At 35.7% G+C, this 22,796-nt stretch overlaps 1 pseudogene; it reads left to right on the top strand.

Moving 5' to 3' along the window:
• The first annotated feature begins 2,936 nt into the window (after positions 1-2,936).
• On the top strand, positions 2,937-21,238 carry LOC125101148 (60S ribosomal protein L18a-like; annotated as a pseudogene).
• Positions 21,239-22,796: the final 1,558 nt, after the last annotated feature.

Below are 22,796 nucleotides of genomic sequence, written 5' to 3'. Positions count from 1 at the left end.
ATTTAATGGTCCCTTCATTGCCCATTAAGCAAAGTAGAACCCAGAGGTGACGGGCATTTAATCTTACAGTTATATCAACCTTAGAGGTCATCTTGTCTGAGAGCCTACTTAATGTATATATCACTTCTGTGTTTCATCAACACAAAGAGTGAAGTCAGGGGAGTTAATCTGCATCTGGATGGTGAACTTGGCTCTAATTTCAGTGTGTCTGGGCACTGTCAAAGGCTATGTTCACATAAAACCAGCTCTTGGTACTTGAATGGTGCTACCACACTCTAGCAGAAAGAATTTGGTGACTCTACAATGAAACAAAACTCTACTTACATTCCAGGTTTTAAACAATTACACACTGAGAGAGACTGGATACATGCATGCATGCTCTTTTTAAATTCTTTTTCAAAATTCTTTCTGTGCAGACAGCGTGATTGAATTTCTCGGCTTCTTTGTAAGTTATAGGTAACCTAGAGACTAATTTCAAATCAACCTGAGTGAGAATGATTTGCACTGCTTTCAGGTCTTAAAACCACCCAAACATAATCTTCCATGTTTTACCCCATTCATTCATTGGCTGAATGCAAAGGACTTTCAGGCTAGAGAAGAGAAAAGCTACCTTATGATAATCCCGTGTCCCTAGACTACCATGTAGGAAAGTGCCTGACAATTAAGAACATCGTTTTTTAAATTTTACTTAATTATAAATATATTTGTAATTATATACTTGATTATAAATAAATTATAATAAGTGTTGTGTTTGCCATGGAAACTAGTGTCATTTTCATTAATACACTTGTAATGTGAATATACCACTTATATATGGTTAATATAACATTAAATAGTCCATGTATTGCTAAGACTAAGCATAATAATGCTCAATTTTATGCTTCATAACTTTTTTACTGTTTGTTCCCAGAACTTCCTTCAACCTGGCCAGATTCAACACTATGGTTATTTCATAAACCAAGTTTACTAACCCACTCATGTTAAGACATTTTAAATCTTAAAAATCATCATTGGTTTTCTTCTCTATTTCAAAATGAATACTTTTGATTAATTAATTAATTTATTTATTTATTAGAGAGAGAGAGAAAGAGGGAGGAGCAGAAGGAGAGGGAGAAGCAGGCTCCCTGTTGAGCAGGGAGTCTGACAGCATGGGGCTAGATCCCAAGACCCTGAGATTATGACCGGAGCTGAAACTAGAGAATTAACTGAGTCACCCAGGAATGCACCCCCTTTTTTTAATTATTAGTTTTTTCTTTGAGAGAGAGAGAGAAAGAAGGAGGAAAATTTCTTAACCTTCCCTTGTATACTATTATGATTAGCTTGGAATTCTACCGGGAGTATCCATCTATAAAACAAGGATTAGTTGGGTATCAACTATTTGTTATGTATAATGTTCTGTAAGTACCAGGGACATAAAGATTAAAAAAAAAAACTATAAATCAAAGTCTACTATAAAAGACAACATAAACAGATATGATACTTATATAATATGGACTATAGTAAACATACATTTCAACTTGTTAGTATCATAAATAATAAATAATAATAAATAAATATATAATAAATAAATAAATAATAAAATTGTCTGAACTTTGTAGCATATGCTCAAGCTATCATTTCCTTTAGGACATGATTTTTACAGCATTCACTCAGTCACACAATAAATACTCAATGAGCATAGCATTTTCCAAGTGATAGACACTGGTATTATTTAGAATAAATATAAACTGTTCATGCCTTTATGGGGCTCATTGATTTTGAAGAGATTACTGAATGAATAAAACAGCCTAAGGAATGTCAATAGATTTTTGACAAATATTTAATCCCTTGTTCTTCCTCTTTACTGTATCTCTTCTGGCCATAAAATAATTCTCTAACATCTTTATAGCTTTATGCATCACTAGCTCACAGAATCTGTGAGATTCAGGTATTCCAGCACAATTAAGCTTATTAGCATTGCAATTCCCACCTACAATGTAGAAGTTGTCTTGTCAAATGGTTGGATAGTAGGACAATGAGAATAAAAAGGAAAGACTTAGTTCTAATAGATTTTTAATAAATAGTTGACATGATTCGATGACAGCAGGGCAAAAGAGAAATAGCAAACATTATTCTGATTTTGAAGAATGAAAAATATTGTTATCATTAATACAAAGAGTGTAGTGAGTAAATAATTCACATATGGGTGGTAATGATGACTTTGGGGTCTGATTTAGACAACCAGAAAGAAACATTTAGAAAGGAGCTCCAAATAATGGTTCTGAAACAAGGAAAATCTGATAAATAAAGTACTAAAGTGATATATCAAGAAAAACTATACAAAACAGAGATTAATAAGGACAAACCATTTCATCCAAATAAGTGATTAAGTGGGAAAGTATTCAAGTTTTTGTAATTCTCTAACTTAGGGTGATATACCTAGGGGTCCTGGATAGAGGTTAGAGGTGTGCCTTTACCCAACCACATCATACATGCTGCAAAATTTAACTATTTGGCTGTTAAATATTTAAGATTAAATTATCATTCTGTGGTCAATCAGGAAAACAAAACTATTCTAGGTACTTCACAAAAAATGATTCAATATAGGGTATTAAGTATTTACAAGACCATTCAATGCATTGTAGGAGTGAGGTCAGGGAAAGTCTTTACTAGCTCTGGAGTATCTGGACCCTAAAAGTCACAGCTGTTGTAATAACAAGGCAGGAAGTCCACTGGGGAAAGCCACAGGGGATGCAAAATTTCTATCTGCTGAAACCCAAACATGTGCCTTTTACTAGTCTTTCGTTCTCATTGGTGGATTCAATGTTGATCAAGGATCATTAGGCTTTTAGACCTGTGGTTATAGCACAGAGGGCAGGAATAGAACTAAATACCAATAGGAAATCTGGCACAGCAGCATTAGTTTGTTGGCTATTGAAGGCTATGGTTCAAAGAAGATGTGGTTCAATACGGCTGATTCACCAAAGTGCAAGCTGAAGAATTCAATTTTACCTCTCTACCCTAGTGGTGGTCAGGTCTGTGGAAGCCAACACAGGAATCTCTGAAAGTTTAATTTTATAACAAAGTTATTTAGTGAACTGATTAGGAAGGGAGATATAATAAGAACATGAATTTTTAGTGGTTATTCATTTAATATGTTACCCACACTAGACTATATATATGTTCCTTGTGAGTAGGGAGCTTCTCACTTTTGATCACAAGTTCACATGAGCCAAATGGAGAATAATAAAAAGATGGCTTTTAAGGTTTAATTCATGTTATTTATCTTTATGAAAGACCTTTTTCTTCTCTGCAAATATTTCTCTTTTTTTAAGATTTTATTTATTTATTTGACAGAGAGAACACAAGCAGGGGGAGCTGGAGGACACTGGGATCATTAAATCCCAAGACACCGGGATCATGACCTGAGTCAAATGCAGACACTTAATGACAGAGCCACAAAGGCACCCCTCTGCAAATATTTCTTAATAGAAATATTTAATAAATAAAAATATTTCCTAATAAAAATATGTATTAATAATTGCATATACCAATAGCAAAATGGAAACTCAGGGTCAAAATAGTGAACCTAGAGGGGATAATCCCTAAAGAGATTACTGAATCATCAAAGAAAAATGGATTTATTTTTTGTAGAGTTTTTAAGAATAGTATATCATATTTTATCACACACTATTTGAAACACTGAGGACAGTATGTTCATTTGCCAGACAACTTGAATCAGAAAGCTCAATTAGGGTTGCCTGGGTGGCTCAGTTCATTAAGTATCTTCTGCCTTTGGCTCAGGACATGATCCCAGGGTCCTGGGATTGATCCAATGCATCTGCATTGGGCTTCCTGCTCAGCAGGGATCCTGCTTCTCCCTCTCCCACTCCCCATGCTTGTGTTCTCTCTCTCTCTCTCTCTGTCAAATAAATAAATCTTTAAAAAATTTAAAAAAAGGAAGCTCAATTAAAGTCAGAAATGTAATTGAGAACACTCAATTAAAATTCAATTTAAATTTTAGGGGCAATGTCCATTAATAGGGGATCTATTAAATAAATTATATGCTGTAATATTTAGCTATGAAAATAATGTTAATAGCAATGAGAAACATTTACTGTTTACTTTGCAGAAAACAGTTTGCTAAGTGCTTTATTTGCATTAACTCAATGAATAATTTATTTTTTGTATAAATTTATAATATAATTAAATCTATTAAAATAAAGATACTTCTATTTAAAAAAAGTAAAACTAAACAAGCTTTTGATGGAAGATTAGATAACATTAAGTAGGTATTTTATAGCCATATGATATGAATCCTGTGATACCCTCATTCCATGCAAATGGAAATTTTAAATTATATGCAGAATATATGTACTAAGATGATTTGGTTAATCATTTTTACTGAAAATTCTACATACATTATCAATTATATATTCCCTTAGTTATAGCAGGAGAAAATTACTACTTACAATAAGCTTATAGTAAACATCAAATATATTTCATAAAAACTAAAACAGAAAGAGTGATTCATGCCTATTATATTCCTCAGTTTTTCCAACTTACAAATCCTTAAATAATTTTAAGCATACTTAGGATCCACTAGTTCAAATATTGATTCTTATTATAAAGAAAAATCATTTCAAAATATAATTATGATCACAAAGTAAGAATTTTGGAATTTTATTCTACATAGAGTTCTATAAACAACAGTATGGCATCAATTTCAATGGAAGACAGCTTACATTTAAAACCATCAATACCTTTCTATACTTTCCTTCTTTTGCATCCTTAATTATTTGTATGATAAGTTTTTGCCACATATCTGGGATCCCAAAGGACTTATTCTAATGGTCCTCATCTGCAAACTTGAACATATATAACATCTTACACCGACTGTACATAGCCAAACCACCTACTTTGTGGGTTCAGAGACAACAAATTAATGCATGATTAAATAACACCATTCTACTTTTGACTAAAAAATGGACGGCTGAAGTGTTTCCCATTATTGGTTGGTACCAAGAAAAAAAGAAAATATTCTCCCTATGAAAACAGATACCGGTTTCTCTTCTTAACAGAAAGTAAGTTTATCTATAGAAGGCATCCGAGGCATTCTCAGTACATTCTTCATAATAATCTAATCAGTCCTTTAAAAAATAAATATAAGAACAAACTTTATATGTATTCTCTATAACAAGTATTTAAACCATTTCATATATCTACAAAGAGTTGAGTAGAGAGTATATTAGGTACAAAGTCTTTATTCCTATTTCATGGTCCTTATAAGGCAGACAGATATACATGTATACATGTGAATAAATATATCACAAAGTACTCTGCATTCACAATAGTACAGGAACAAATATAGAAAATATTTTAGCAGTTAATTATGATAGAGTCCCCATGGTGGTAGTGGATGGTAGGCAAGGACATTGAGAAGAATATAAATGAGGGGAAGAAGTTATGGATGCAATGGCGCTAAAACTTGGTCTTGATAAATGAGAAGAATTACAGTAAGTAGGTGGGTTATAAAAACAATCCATGTTGATTGAATATGATGGGTGAGGTCTGAATATTTCCATGTATATAACTTAATTAGAGACCAGAAATTGAAGCATATAAAAGCATCAGGATAGGAACTCAAATATGGGTGTAGCTATTGACAACTGAGTGCCAAAATAAAGCATTCACAATTTATTTGGTATGTAAGAAAGATAAATTAAAGGATACTGAGAAGGAAACCCAACTTGCAAGAGAAGATGGGAAATCTACTACAATCTGTAGGAATGATGTTGCGAGACAATTTTGATAGTCTAGGTAAGAACATGTAAAAAGACCTGAACTGAGGGGAACTAGTTATAGTAGCAGCCTGATAGCTATTGGTATAATTCTAGCACTTAGCTATAGTGAATTTCCCCAGAAACATATCCCAAAACAAACATGCTAAAGAATCATATGTTACAGGGAAGCAGCAGAAGAAATCATGTGCATGTGTATGTTTTGGATGTTACCTTTTTATTTTTTTTTTACACTATGGTAATTATTAACCTCTGTGTGTGCCATGAAAAGAATAAAAGACAAATGTAGTTTGGGCCTAACTTATAAATTAATATACACACAAAAAAATCATCAAGGACATCTGTGTGCAATACCTCCCCCACTAATGTGTCAAAAAAACTACTCACCCACTTAAGAATGTGCCTGCAAAAGACAGAGAAAAAAGTTCTCATCAGGAATGCTTTTTCTTTTTCCTACAGCAACATTAATTACATTGTCGGCTAGAGCCAAAGAATGAGATAGGCAGAGGCAATCTGATTCTCATCTTGTTTAAACTTGTCAGTTCTAAAATGAAGTCAAGAGTGAGTCAGGGAAAATGGAGAAGGTCTCCTTCTTCATTGAGAGATAAATGGGAAGTCCAACTCCTAAATTTTTTAAAAGGAGGGTTACTCTCCAGAAGACAGTTGTCTCTTTTTAAAAGTATTACTAATTCATCCCGTCACATGACAGCCTCCCAGAGGTGGGGACTGATGTTTTTCATCAGGAGACACTCCTGTCTTTAGCACAGCTATGCATCATCTGTTGTGCCTTTGACCCTCTGCTAAAAGAAAAGGTATCTCTAAAGTGCTTAGGAGCTGCCAAGACTTATGAATTTTTAATGTTGAAATTTTGCTTCAACTCAGTGTTCTTACTTCCTAGCTCTGCTGTTTCATGTGACCTGCTAGGCAACTCTGAAGAGAAGCTGAGTTCAATGAGCATTTATTTGTTATAATTCTGGCTCATCAAATGATCTTGGAGATTAATATAATATAGTATAACATAATCTATCTCCAGATGAGAGAAAGGAAAAGGAAGAAACCCAAGAGAAGAACAAAAATAGATAAAGTATGAATGAGTAGATTACCTATTGATGGGAGAGTTAGAGTATGATATTTAGATGTGAAGTAAGAGGATGAGAGGCCAAGATGCATGTGATTTGCACCAACGATCAAAATACTCTGAATGTGCCATGTAGTGCAGCAAGTTTAAATATAGATCCTGTTCAGTTAACAAAATTTTTTCCCTCTGAGTTGTGAATTCCCCGCCCTTCAAGTTGTGTATCCCTAACCTTCCCCCCAACCCACCAAAAAAAAAAACCTTTTATCTCACATGTTAAATGAGTGGAATAAAAAGAAAAAGGCCTTTTTTAATTTCTTGTCTCCCAAACAGATTTGTTATCCCAAATTACTTATTGAAATTATCTGGGACAATTCTTTTAAAAACCCAATGCATGAATGATCTTATTGCTGAGATTAATACATTCCACCAAATTCTACCCACTATTCCACACCACTCTGATTGCTCATGTGAATTTTTTAATTAGATAAGTTTTTAAAGTGTGTTCTTAAAAGAATCTGGTTTAAATGTTGATTTTTAAAAAGAAGCTTAGATACATGAGTGAACATTGACTTTTTTGGAAAAAAAAATCACTTGAATCAAAATATAAGGTTTGTTCTATTTACCAATGCTGTGCCTACAACTTTGATAAAACATTCCAATGAAATCCGAAGAGTTAACACTTCCTAAATTCAGGTTATCTCCACATGGGCTGGGAAATAACAGTTTCTCCATTATCTTCTTTATAACCTGAATCTCAAAGGTCAGTCAATGATGGCAAATGCAATGGGGGAAAAAGAAGCAACAAAAACAAAACCAACAAAAAAGCTTTAGTGCCAATTTAAAAAAAAAAAAAAAAAAGCCCTGATAAGTAACAAAGAATCCTGATTTTTAAAAAGAAAGTACATTTACCAATTTTTTTCTAATCTCTTTAAAGTTTTTCAATAGTTCTAAATTAAATCGCTTTCACCCTTATCTCTTTATCCATCAGAAAATCCGAAGGGTATTTGGATTCAGACATCCATTGGACTAAAGATCTTTCATTACACAGCACAAACAAGCAATTTTATTGAACAAGAACCCAATTACTTAACCTAGCTTCAGGTTTCATTCTACCCTATGGCATCTACTTTGACAGAAGCCTACTAATCTGTTCTGATGGATGTTGCTACATATCAGTTCTGATACACAGAGATGATTCCTAACCTTCTTGTAGAGAACCACTGATTAAATAAACTGAGATGCCCATCTCAGCTTCCGTGGACCAATGAATAACAATGAGAAAGACTGCAGGCAGATATGGACCATTTCTTCCTCCATAAGGCACCAGCAGAGAAAGAGTTGGAAAAAAGGAGTATCTGCTCTGAAAAAATGACCAGCATTTACCAAAGTCCTGTATCAACATTGTTTGAGATTCTCTCCAGATTGTTTCTGCTCTTTAAATCACTGTCATACTTCCCACATTTTGCTATAAGAGAAGAAAATCAATTATGTAAGGTTCTTGTACCTTTGCTACTGCCATTCTTGTTTTCAAACTTATTGATAAACAATGTTAATGACTTAAACTTTAGGTCGGTAATTCTCAACACTAAATGCACATTACAATACTCTAGGAAATTTAAGAGAGCCTGAGACCCATCCTTACAGATTCTGATTTACTTCATCAGGATCCTTACAGATTCTGATTTACTTCATCAGGATAATAATTGAGCATTATTATTTTTTTTTTAATGTTCTCCAGATGGGGGAAAAAAGGGAGGGTGGGGGAGTTCTCCAGATGATTGTAATATAAAGCTAAAGTTGAGAAGAATTACTTGATATAAATAGCAACAAACATTTTTTAATTTTATATTAGAATTATAAAGAGCTGTTAGGAACCATTTAGTCTAGTTTCACTAACTTCACTAACAATGCAGGAATATTTTAAAGAAAAGCCTCTGAAAAGTTACACAATGAACGTATTTTTACCTCATGGTAGTCTATATCTTTGGTTTCCTTTTAACATTAAATCTTTAGAAAAAAATCCCCAAGATAGTTCAAAGTATCCTGCTTATGATAACACTGTTTATATTAATAAGCTCAATAATATCCAATAATAAAGAATGGGGATACAGAGAAAAAGAGGGAGAGAGGGACCCACCCAAAATAAATGGGAATAGGGAGAATACCTTCCGTGTAAAATATTTTAAGGATGTACCTATGTTCATGTAAAATAATACCTTTTTGAAGAATATGGTGAAGATCGGTTTCTAAGAAATATAAGGTTAGGCTTTTATTTTTAGTTTACACCTTTTAAATTACGTCTATATCTAATCATTTGTATGAACTGCTTTCATGTATTTCAACTAGCAGAATTTATTTGGATATTGGGATAATAAACCATTTGTATCCCCCTTTTAAAAGTTTTTAGTCTTATTTTCCAGTACTGATATGAAATTAGCTACCTGCCTTTTCTCGTGCTACCATTTAGAGCTAACAAAATTCCATATGAGGGCCTGTTGGCTATTTGAAAGAAAACAATAGTGTTTTCCCTTGGTGGAAACTCATTTCAATTCTTCTTCATATTCTTTTAAAGATTGTGTATTGTGTGCTTAGTATTCATGTGATGGAATTGAAGGATATAAACATAATTTCACCAATTCCTGCCATGAAGAAGCTTATATTAACAATGAAGGAGATAAAAATAATAACAAAAAGAAGAAGGCAAGATGGAGGAAAAGTAGTAGACTGAGATGATATCAGGTTGCAGGAGTTCAGCATAGGTATCAAACCATTCCGAACACCTACAAACCCAACAGGATATTGAAGAGAAGAATAGCAGCAATTCTAGGAACAGAAAATTGACCACTTTCTGAAAGGTAGGATGTGCAAAGAAGTGAATCCAAAAGGATGGGAAGATAGACCATGGGGGGAAGGGCCAGCTCCCGGCAAGCCACAGAGCAGCAGAGCACAAAATTGGAACTTTTAGTTAGAAGTCTATTCCACTGAGGGACATTGTTCCAGAGGCTAAGCTGGGGTGGAGTCCTCGTGGGGACAGTGGTTTCAGGTCCCGCGGGGTCAGAGAAAGACTGGGGTGTCTGAGTGTGGCAGAGCTCTCAGGTATCAGAGTGGGGAAGCCGACTACAGAGACAGAGCCAAGGAGTGAGCTCTCAGCTCAGGGTTACCTTAAACCGGGATCTGTGGCACAGTTGGACCACTGCTCTTTGAGCAGGGACCCCACAACTGGCAGATCCATGGGTGACTCAGGTTTCTCCCCCAGAGGAGCAGCACAGCAAGAATATGCTGGATTTGGAGACTCCAAATGGGGCTGTGTGCCAGAAACAGAAATGCTCAGACACAGGCCACATGAGCTTGGACCGTGTCTGGAGATTAGGGAGACAGGAGTGATTGACCACTTTTCTCTGAGGGTACACTGAGGAATAAGGCCCCAAGCTCTTGGCTCCTCCAAGCCAGAGATTGGGAGGCCACCATTTTTATTCTCATCCTCCAGAGCTCTACAGAAAGCACTCAGGGAACAAAAGGTCCTGAGAGCAAACCCGAGCAGGTTACTTAGCCTGGACAATAGCAAGGGCAGTGCAATTCCATCTCAGGCAAAGACATTTGAGAATCACTATAACAGGTCCCTCCCCAAGAAGATCAGCAAGAACAGCCAGCCAAGACCAAGCTCACCAATTAAGGAGAACCGTGGAACTTCAGAGCTGGGGGAAAGTAATGCATGGAATTCATGGCTTTCTCCCTAAGATCCTTTAGTCTTGCAAGTTAAATTAATTTTTTTAATTTTATTTTTTTCTTATTCTAATTTTTTAAAAACTTTTCCTCTTTCCTCTTTTAACGTTTTTTAACTAGTTTATCTTAACAATACCTTTCTAAAAAAAAAAACAAAACTTTTTAAACCTTCATTATTATAGTCATTTTTTAGCCTTCATTGTATTTAACCTTATTTTTTATATACATATAAGGTTTTTTTTTCCCAAAAAAATTTGGGATACAATTTCTTCTAATGGATCAAAATATACCCTAAATCTAGCACAGGGCTTTGTTCTAGTTTCCAGCCTGAGCATATTCTCGCCACTTTTTTTTTCTTTCCTTTTCCAACCAACTTATCAATCACTTTTCTAGAATTTTTTTAAAAAATTTTCATCTTTACAGTCTTATTCCACTCCTTTATTGAGTTTATGCTTATTTTTGTATATATATATATAAGTTTTTCTTTCCTTAAAATTTTGGGAGGTAGTTTCTTCTAAGAGACCAAAATATACCCAAAAATCAAATGGGTGGCTCTGTTCTATTCACCAGTCTAGTGTGTGTGTGTGTGTGTGTGTGTGTATTTTTTACCCCCTTTCTTCTCCCCCCAATTTGGGGTCTCTTCTGATTTGGTTAGCGTACATTTTTCTGGGGTCTCTGCCACCCTTTTAGTATTTTATTCTCTTGTTCATATATTCATATCTGGATAAAATGACAAGGTGGAAAAACTCACAATGAAAAAAAGAACAAGAGGCAGTACTGAAGCCTAGGGACCTAATCAATATGGACATTGGTAATATGTCAGATCTAGACTTCAGAATAATGATTCTCAAGGTGCTAGCTGGGCTCCAAAAAGGCATGGAAGATATTAGAGAAACCTGCCTGGAGAATTAAAAGCCCTTTATGGAGAAATAAAAGAACTAAAATCTAACCAAACTGAAATCAGAAAAGCTATTAATGAAGTGCAATAAAAAATGGAAGCTCTTACTGCTAGGATAATGAGGCAGAAGAGAGAATTAGTGGTATAGAAGACCAAATGATGGAGAATAAAGAAGCTGAGCAAAAGAGAGACAAACAACTGGCCCATGAGGGGAGAATTTTGGAGAAAAATGGTACCATAAGATGAAACAATATTAGAGGGGCACCTGGGTGGCTCAGTGGGTTAAGCCCCTGCCTTTGGCTCAGGTCATGATCTCAGGGTCCTGGGATCGAGCCCCACATTGGGCTCTCTGCTGAGCAGGGAGCCTGTTTCCCCATTTTTTTCTGTCTGCCTCTCTGCCTACTTGTGATCTCTGTCTGTCGAATAAATAAATAAAATCTTAAAAAAAAAAAGATGAAACAATATTAGAATAATAGGGATTCCAGAAGAAGAAGAAAGAGAGAGGGGGCAGAAGATATATTGGAGTGAATTATAGAAGACAATTCCCCTAATAAGGCAAAGGGAACAAGCACCAAAATTCAGGAGGCACAGAGAACCCCCTCAAAATCAATAAAAATAGGTCAACACCCCATCATCTAATAGTAAAACTTACAAGTCTTAGTGATAAAGAGAAAATCCTGAAAGCAGCTTGGGATAAGAAGTCTGTAACATACAATGGTAAAAAGATGAGATTGGCAGCAGACTTAGCCACAGAGACCTGGCAGGCCAGAAAGAACTGGCACGATATATTCAGCACTAAATGAGAAAAATATGCAGCCAAGAATACTATATCCAGCTAGGTTATCATTGAAAATAGGAGAGATAAAAAGCTTCCAGGACAAACAAAAACTAAAAGAATTTGCAAACACCAAACCAGCCGTACAGGAAATATTGAAAGGGGTCTTCTAAGCAAAGAGAGAGCCTAAAAGTAGTAGACCAGAAAGGAACAGAAACAATACACAATAACAGTCACCTGCTCCTTACAGGCAGTACAATAGCACTAAATTCTTATCTTTCAATAGTTACTCTGAATGTAAATGGGCTAAATGTTCCAATCAAAAGACCACAGGTTATCAGAATGGATTAAAAAACAACAACAACAACAAAACCATCAATATGCTGTCTTAAAAAAAACTCATTTTACACCCAAAGACACCTCCAGATTTAAAGTGAGGGGTAGGAAAAAATTTACCATGATAATGGACATCAAAAGAAAGCTAGGGTGGCAATTATTATATCAGATAAATTATACTTTAAGCCAAAGACTATAATAAGAGATGAGGAAGGACACTATATCATAATCAAAGAGTCTGTCCAACAAAAGGATCTAATAATTATAAATATCTATGCCTTTAATATGGGAGCAACCAATTATATAAACCAATTAATAACAAAATCAAAGAAACACATCAACAATAATACAATAAAATAGGGGACTTTAACACCCCCCTCACTGAAATGAACAGATCATCCAAGCAAAAGATCAATGAGCAAATAAGGACCTTAAATGACACACTGGACCAGATGGACATCACAGACATATTCAAAACATTCTATCCCAAAGCAACAGAATACACATTCTTCTCTAGTTCACATGGAATACTCTCCAGAATAGATCCCATCCTGGGTCACAAATCAGGTCTCAACTAGTACCAAAAGACTGGGATCATTCCCTGCACATTTTCAGACCACAATGCTCTGAAGCTAGAACTCAATCACAAGAGAAAAGTTGAAAAGAACTCAAATACATGGAGACTAAATAGCATCCTCCTAAAGAATGAATGGGTCAACCAGGAAATTAAAGAAGAATTGAAAAAATTCACGGAAACAAATGATAATGAATACACAATTGTTCAAAATCTGTGAGACACAGCAAAGGAAGTCCTGAAAGGAAAGTATATAGTGATACAAGCCTTTCTCAAGAAACAAGAAAGTTTTCAAATATGCAACCTAACCCTACACCTAAAGGAGCTGGAGAAAGAACAGCAAAGAAAGCTGAAACCCAGCAGAAGAGAAATCATAGAGATCAGAGCAGAAATCAATGAAATAGAAACCAAAAAAACCAGTAGAACAAATCAACGAAACTAGGAGCTGGTTCTTTGAAAGAATTAAGAAGAGTGATAAACCCCTGGCCAGACTTATCAAATTAAATTAAATAAAAATCATTACCCTTTCCATTTCAAGATGATATTTCTAAACATTCTGCTGTTCATTCACATAATGGCAAAATCTGATGCATTTGCCTAAGTCCTTTCAATCCTGTTATATATATTAACCTGTCACCTGGAGAGGCCCCCCCCTTTTTATTATTCTCTTTTAATTTTTACAATAACTGTTTCTTTTGCACCCTCTTTTCTGTTGGTGGTTGAGCACTGGATTTTCCTTGTCAGGATAATTTGCTCCATCTCCTACATCTCTCTCTCTCTATTTTTCATTCTGTTGTTTGTTTGCCATTTTTCTGTTTCATTAATGAGGAGTATATATATCACAAAGTCCCAGGCTGTGATTCAGGGAACCCAGAATTTAGTCCTTCTTACAAATATGAGACCTGGGGAAAATCACTTCACTTTTTGAATGCCAGTTTTCTCATCTAGAAAAGCCTACAATCTCTTCAACAAATTGTGTTGGGAAAATTGGACAGCCACATGCAGAAAAATGAAACTGAACCATTTCCTTACAACACACACACAAGTAGACTCAAAATGGATGAAAGACCTCAATGTGAGACAGGAATCCATCAAAATCCTTGAGGAGAACACAGGCAGCAACCTCTTCGACCTCAGCCACAGCAACTTCTTCCTAGAAACATCACCAAAAGCAAGGGAAGCAAGGGCAAAAATGAACTATTGGGACTTCATCAAGATCAAAAGCTTTTGCACAGCAAAGGAAACAGTCAACAAAACCTAAAGACAACTGACAGATGGGAGAAGATATTTGCAAATGACATGTCAGATAAAGGGCTAGTATCCAAGATCTATAAAGAATTTATCAAACTCAACACCCAAAGAACAAATAATCCAATCAAGAAATGGGCAGAAGTCATGAACAGACATTTCTGCAAAGAAGACATCCAGATGGCCAACAGACACATGAAAAAGTGCTCCACATCACTCGACATCAGGGAAATACAAATCAAAATCACAATGAGATACCACCCCACACCAGTCAGAATGGCTAAAATTAACAAGTCAGGAAATGACAGATGCTGGTGAGGTTGTGGAGAAAGGGGAACCCTCCCACACTGTTGGTCGGAATGCAAGACAGTGTAGCCACTCTGGAAAATAGTATGGAGCTTCCTCAAAAAGTTGAAAATTGAGCTACCCTCAATTTTCGCACTACTGTGTATTTATCCTAAAGATACAAATGTAGTGATCCAAAGGGCATGTGCACCCTAATGTTTATAGCAGCAAAGTCCACAATAGCCAAACTATGGAAAGAACCTAGGTGTCCATCAAGAGATGAGTGGATAAAGAAGATGTGGTATACAATGGAATACTATGCAGCCATCAAAAGAAAAGAAATTTTGCCATTTGCAACCACGTGGATGGAACTAGAGGGTATTATGCTGAGTGAAATAAGTCAATCAGAGAAAGACAAATATCATATGATCTCCCTGATATGAGGGATTTGAGAGGCAGAGTGGGGGGTTTGGGGGGTAGGGAAGGAAAAAATGAAACAAGATAGGATTGGGAGGGAGTCAAACCATAAGAGACTCTAAATCTCACAGAACAAACTGAGGGTTGCTGGGGAGAGGGGGGTTATGGAGACAGTGGCTGGATTATGGACATTGGGGAGGGTGTGTGATATGGTGAGTGCTGCGAAGTGTGTAAGCCTGACGATTCACAGACCTGTACCACTGGGGTAAATAATACATTATATGTTAATAAAGTAATTAATAAAAAAATAACAAAAATAAAAAATAATAATTTTGCTGCAAGTTTATAAATAAAGGAAACGCATACAGGGGAGTCTATTTTTTCAAGATGGTGGGCAGTAAATACAGGGAGAGTAAAGTTGGTAAATAGGCATAGAACACTTTTATAAAAATTTACTTTTCAAGTTAACAGTATTTTTATGTTTTATAACTTTTTAGCACTTTTATAACAGTGCCAATACTACTATTTCTAATTTATAAATGCATAAATGGAAGCTCATGACATAATGGCTTTAAGATACATTTCTTCTCTGAACATACCCTGATGCATCAATGTTGCTCTATAATAGCCAAGAATTAAAGATATTTTCTAAATGTGGTCTCATCAGTGCAGAAGCAAGTGACTCTACCAGGTCCATTGATTTTAAGACTAACACATCTGATAATTGTTCTAGAGTGAAGAGTGGGGTGGGGGTGGGCAGAGGCAGAGATCAAAGAAGTTGAGTATGTGGGGGAATGAGCAGCTAAGCCTGCCTAGAAGAGTCAATGATAGCTTCAGAGAGGAAATAAGGTTGGCTCGAAATGAGGTTTGAAAGGCAAGGTATAATATTCTGGGGAGACAAACAATGGGGTTTTCATTCTAGGCACAGGGAGTAACACAACCAGAAACACTGTCTGTTTTGGCATGCTTTCATACTGCATAGAATTATAAGGACAGGAACAAAGGGACAAATGGGAATGAGATCAGAAAGGTAGATAGAAGAATGACCATTATTATCTCAGGGATTTGGATATGATTCCACAGGCAATTGATCAACAAAATAATAACACATTTTATGTCCAGGAAAATATCTGTGTATTCAGTATAAGTTAAAAAGGAATAAAATCATATATAATAGAGATGCTTTTAGCTAAAATAAAATATCCACAAAAGTATCAGTAGCTTTTAAGTTAAAAAGCCAGTTTGTTACTTTTGTAATTTTTACTCCTTGTCAGAAACATAGTCACACACTTTTGTGAAAAAGAATGGTCTTTTTCATTAAGTTATGTGTGATATAGAAGAGTCAACAGGTGCCTAATATGAGTGCTTGTGGTTAGGATCACTTTCAAATTTATTTTGGCATATTTCCAGCAAAAAAATTCTAAGTCAGTTAATTAAAAAAAATGTCAAACTTCTATTAGAGGCCATTTATTGCAGGCTGTATACTATGATTTCTTTGCTTCCAATTTCTTGTCAAACGAAAAGCCATATCTTAGTTACTCCCGAACAATTTTTAGTTTTAGCTTCTATAGTACAGATGTCTACCGCATATTCTAAAATTGGGATCCCTACTGAGAACAACAGGAAACCATGGTAAGGAAAGAAAATACACAACAATATGCATGAAAAGAGAATTTTTTCTCTCTTAGTTTTAATGTTCTTTAAGACAGCATGCTGATTTCCTCTGATGTGAGAACATTCCTCAAAGACACTAAATTTAGAGTCTTTAAACAATATTCTGTTCTACGAAATTCTTATAAAACACTCACTGTTGAGATTTTAAAAGTATGGGTTAATAAGTAGTTTCAGACAATAACAGAACAAAGCTACTTATTTTATATTTGGAATATGAGACTAAAATGTTTTGTGCAATCCAATGTTAGGGATTACACTGTTTTTTTGTTTTTTTGTTTTTTTACTTGATAGAAGTATAATTTATAGCATCTGTATGTAGATTAATTGTGATTGTTTCATGTTTTATTGTCAAATTTCCTTGGCTAATAAAGCCATAGATAATGAAGCTGGCAGAAGAGATCATTTTCTAGAGTTTTCAAGGTCACTATGTCAATTAAGATCTCTGGGCTAATTCATTAATACCAGAAAAAAATGAACATGCTGAGCAACAGGAGATTGCAAGTCTGGGATATCAAACATCTGTATTGACTTATGACGGCCTCAAGTCCTCTCTTTTGTGAAGTGATTTAGAGAGGCAAATTACTTTTTCACTAATTTGACAAAGATGAGACTTTTTAAAACTTCATAATATAGGTTCAAAGATGCTGCATCATATAAATCAGTGAACCATGATACGTATATTAACCAAATTCTCCAAGTACATAAGTTTTCCATGTCATTTAGAAACAGCATGAATTTGTTTCGATTAATTCATTTGACAAAGATTTATGATTTACTGAATATGTACTCTGCACAAATTTTATGTTAGCCATGTGGGAGGAGGGGAAAAGACGTATCCACTGTCTTCAGTCTCAAATACCCTACAGAGATAGATATTAAACAACTGGGTACACAGTTGTTAATTATAGCTGCCACAAGTCTCACAAAGGTAACGTTATGCAAGATGTGAGAGCATACAATTGTTATCATATAGTAGCTTCAAAATGAGAAAAACATGGCCTGAACATATTCATGGACTATATAGACATTAATTTTATAATTAAATATAACTGAATAAGGATTTAATGAGAACTTAATGTATTCCATTCATTCTGTGGGGGTTTAGGATATAAGGAAGTCATATATTGTAATTGGGGAAACAGACATAGGCACAGCAAACTGCTAAAAGCTATAGATAAAAGAGTGGCTAGAGGTTAAAAAATGCTTTGGAGAGAGGACTCATTCATTCATTTATTAAAATATTTGTTGAATACTTACCATTTTTCCAACATTGTGGTTGGTGTTAGGGATATATGTCAATAAAACATAACCCCAGTCCGTAAAGAACTCACTTTCTAGAGCAGTTTTCTAAACAGGACTCACTTTCTAGAGCAGTGGTCTAAACCAGGGTGGTTCTACCCTCAGGGGACATGTGGCAAAGTTTGTAGATATTTTTCTTTGTCACACTGGGGAGGGGACACTACCTTCATCTACTAGGTAGAGGCCAGAGGTACTATTACAATAAAAGGAAGAGTAGCCCCCATGAAAAATAATTAAACATCCCAAAATACCAATATTGCTAAGACAGGTAAACCCTTTAGAGTCACAGAGAAATATGTAATCAATTACAATTCAGTAGTATTAGTGATGAATGGGGATATGCTTTAAAAGACTGAGGAAAGTAAAGGATAGACTATGACATGTCAAGGAGAGTAGGCAAGAAAAATCATTTCACTTGGTACACTATTATTGCAAATTATGGTGAGATACTGGGAAAAGGATAGAAAGATTAATAAAGAATAGATATGAGAGAGTATTTGAGTAATAAAATAATTATTAAGTTATTCAGCAATTATATGATGAAAGTTTGGGAGGAGAAAGAGTTGAAGCAGATGAAAGAGCCAAGGATTTCCTTAAAATTTGTTTCATTTGGGTGGTGTTAATGTTTACATACACTGGAATGAAGGAAAAAGAACAAGTTTTGAAAGATATTAATAATGATAACAAAAAATAATATTTACATGTTATATGTCAGACAGTGTGCTAGTCACTGCAAACTATTAAATTTGTCATAACCCTTGATAGGGAGATAGAACTATTTAAATAGGTACTGTTACCCCTAGTTTTTAAGATAGGATAAGAGAGATTAAATAAATTATTCAAGGTCACATCGCTCATTAGAGGCAATATCCAGACTCCAACTGAGATTTACCTTCTAAAGCCAATGTTGTCAACCTCTATGCTCTATATGATAAGAACAGACTATAGACAATCCAGGTGGAATTTTCACAGTTTGGATCCAATTTGCCTAAGTTCTTCAAAAAGCAAAACCTGGCATAAAAGCTTGTATACTACCAGTTTATTAGGAAGGACAATTCCAGAGAAGCAGAAGTGAAGAGAAATTTGTGTGAGTCAAGGATGTACAGAGAACAAATATTCAGTATTAAGTTAAACACACTTGATCTCTTGATTGTAGGACAGTCTTCTAAGAGGGCATTTGAACTATCATATTTCAGAATAGTCCATGTGGAGGATGAAAGGGAGAATACTCACCAACTCTCAGCAACATTAAATATTTGTTCCAAAAGCTTTAGCTCCCTGCCTTTCCTAGGTTGCTCATGCAAAGATACCAAGTGGCCCTCAGTGGCAAGAGAGATGTCTTATGGCAGGATGCAAGAAAGATTCAGGTGCAAGAAAGAAAAGGAACTGATGAGTTGTTGGTTACACAATCACAAGGAAGCTAACACAAAATAAGAGGCCAAGTTCCTGAGACAAGTACAATTGGGAACTATACAATGGTATGTAAGAAATAGCTGATATATCTGTTCTCTAAATATTATCAGCTTTGTTGTTCTCTTATGTTATTTCCCCTTCTAGTGTCTTAATTTCTACAAAATGGAGAAAGCCACAGTACCTGGCAAGGAGTGCTGTGGGGATTAAAAGGTTTTAATATTATCAATCATTTAAAACAGTAACAATATAAGCATCAAATGCACTTATCATTTGTTATTGACATCATCACCATCATTGTTGTTGAGAAGGAGAAGATCACCCCCTTAATATCCAGGAACTGGCTGACACTAACACCAAAGCCTGGGTACTGTTAGAAGCTGGCCTGGCACTCATGGCTAAGAATATAATGTTCTCTTATTGAATATAAACAATCTAACTGAAAACATGAGGATCCAACAATGCCACTTTGTGACCATGTTGAAGTGAGACAAAAAACAAAACCTTCATTTATCAAATAGGGAGTACGATAGTCCGTATTCAAAAGAGTATTTGAGAAAATGGGTAAAATAGAAGACAGATTACATTGGGCAAATTGATGAGTAGGAGATGGGGAATTCAGTTATTTTTAAAGTATAAATGTGAATGGGACAGAGATGGAAATTTAACTTGGGGAAATGTAAGGTTGCAGGAGAGATTACTTAACAACAGGGAAAAGTAAACATTTTAGTTTGCTTTAAGAAAGGGTCCATGGGAAAGATGTGTTTGAAGATCCAAGAGAGTGAGGAGACATTTGATGAATGAAGTTCCTAGAGTACATAGAAGAAAGAGATATCAAGAACATAGTTGGAGAACTAACCCTGAAAAGGAAAAGGTATTTCATTTCTGAAATTGGAGGAGAAAGGGAGATAAAGAGTATTGCCCAATGTGAAGGATCTGTGATAGATGCTAAAGGGAGAAGGCAGTAAGAAATTTTATCACTGATGACTTTTTTCTCAGTCAGGAAATAATCCAAGACATCTGTTGAGGGTACGGGTTGGTAGCTTGGTAACTCTGGAACAGCCACAACAAAAAGAGAACTGGAACCAATAGAAAGGAAAGAACGAGGTATCAGGCACTATTAAGAATCCAGGTAACACTTCCTTTCATGGGTGGCAGTGAGAGCGGATAGTGCACCCTGAAGGCTTCAGCCACATTGTGAGAGTACAAGGTGGTGTGGTGATGCCTGCCCACCTCCAAAAGGCACACTCCTATCCTCTATCCAGGTGAATCTTTGCTCCTAATCATGGCATTGCCAAGTTTCACTTCTGGTACTTTGCATCTCAGCTGAAGACTGAAGTCTTCAGGGGAAACTGTCTACAAATTGTCTACCTGTGGACAGGTGTTGAAGAAATCCACTTTACGGGTGAAGAACTTTGGCACCTGACTATGCTATGACTCTGGAAGTGGCAACACAACATGTACTGAGAGGACCAGGACCTGACCACTGCAGGAAGTGTCTCCCAGTGCTGACACATGGATGAATGGCACTGTGTCTGGGCCCACTCAATCCAGATCATGATGGTGGAGGAGAATGCAGCCAGCAAGTGCCCACTGGCAGCCAAGCAGTTCCATGACTCCAAGATCAAATTTCCACTGTCCTGCCCGGTCCTGAGCTGCCAGCAAGCCACGCTTCACCAGCAAGAGGCCCAACACCTTCTTTTACATGCAGAGCCTCCCAGTCCTAGGTCTGCCCAAATAAACTCCTTGGGAAAACCAGGGAAAAAGAGAGAGAGAGAGAGAAAGAGAGAATGCAGTTAAGTCAGAAGACTCTATATTCATAACCTTGATGGTCCTGATCAGTGAGGCTATGTAATGTTTCTCTAGAAGTCCTCAGCAGCTGAGATGAGAAAAAGACAAATCAAATGCTTGGACTGATTCCTTTTCTCAGTGGCAAGTTTTCTGTGGTGTAAGGTTAACTAAGAGGAACAAAAGAATAAAAAATCTAAAGAGAGCCCAGTTGAAATAAGCAATGACTATGTCTGGACTTGATAACAGGTAAGCAAAGCCAGCTACAGACTGACTCATTAATGGAAGTCAAAGTTCTAGGTCCCTGGAGGTGCGGGATGGGGTAAGTAGGTGGAGATGCAGAGGAGAGGAAGAATGATGGCTAGGGTAGGTAGCAGTGCCACTGAGGGAACTGGAAGGTTGGAAGGATACAGGGTTTCAGATAATAAGTTTAAGATTTTGGAAACTGAAGAGTTGTAAAGGATAGTGAGATGCATACAATACTCTAGAAATTTGTCCTTGAAGTTGGGCGGGGGTGTGGAGAGAAGTATCAGAGAAAAGTTCCAAGACCCTCACTGCTATAAAAGGTATTAAATATTAATGAGACAAATTTTGAAAAAATTACCAAATATTAGTTATTCTATTTTCTCAGGGAATGTAAGATTCCTAGTACACTAGGAAGAAGTGTAAAGAAAGAAGTGTAAGAAGTGTAAAGAAAGAAGAAAGAGGAAAGAAAGAAGAAAAAGAAAACACCTTTAATGTTTCATATTATAATTCAGAAAATTTACACTACTGTACGATAAGTTTCATTAAGCTGCAGTGAGAATTATTTTTACAGAATGCTTATATGCTACACATAGACATTACGAATAAATTTGCTGGTATCTACTGATACAACTTTAAAACATATTCAAAGGATTTAAGAAGCTACATTGTTAAAAGAACAGTATATAATTCTTATGCCACTTTTCTATGTATGAAATTCCTTTTTTTATTTTTAAGATTTTATTTATTAATCAGAGAGAAGGGGAGGGGGAAAGGGAGAGAGAGAGAGGGAGGCAGAGGGAGAAACAGGTTTCCAGCTGAGCAAGGAGCCTGATGTGGGACTTGATCCCAGGACCCTGGGATTATGACCTGAGACAAAGGCAGCTGCTTAACCGATTGAGCCACCCAGGCATCCCTGTGTATCAATTTCTTAATAGGAAAAGTAAGTGGACAAATCTAGTGACCCTAGAAAATATTTGGTACTTAAACTGAAGCTTTACATAGCCCTGAAAAGAAATTCAGTATTCTCACTCTTGGTGAAATCTTAAAGAATGACTCATTACACCTAACTGTTCCTCCAAAATGTCTGGCTGTTAGAGGTGACTTAGTAGGGCAGAAAATAAAACATACCCATATTTTACTTGTTATAAAGAAGACTGTAAACTGTAATTATGAAATATTAAATCCCATTTCCACAGAAAAAAGTTACCTGATTACATCCCTGAAAAAATACATATGTCTTAATTCTTAACATCTTAATTTTGCTA

The sequence above is a fragment of the Lutra lutra genome, chromosome 5 (genome assembly GCF_902655055.1).
Source record: "Lutra lutra chromosome 5, mLutLut1.2, whole genome shotgun sequence".
NCBI lineage: Eukaryota > Metazoa > Chordata > Mammalia > Carnivora > Mustelidae > Lutra > Lutra lutra.
The sequence above is the reverse complement of the archived record's forward strand: the minus strand, read 5'-3'. Positions and strand labels throughout refer to the sequence as shown.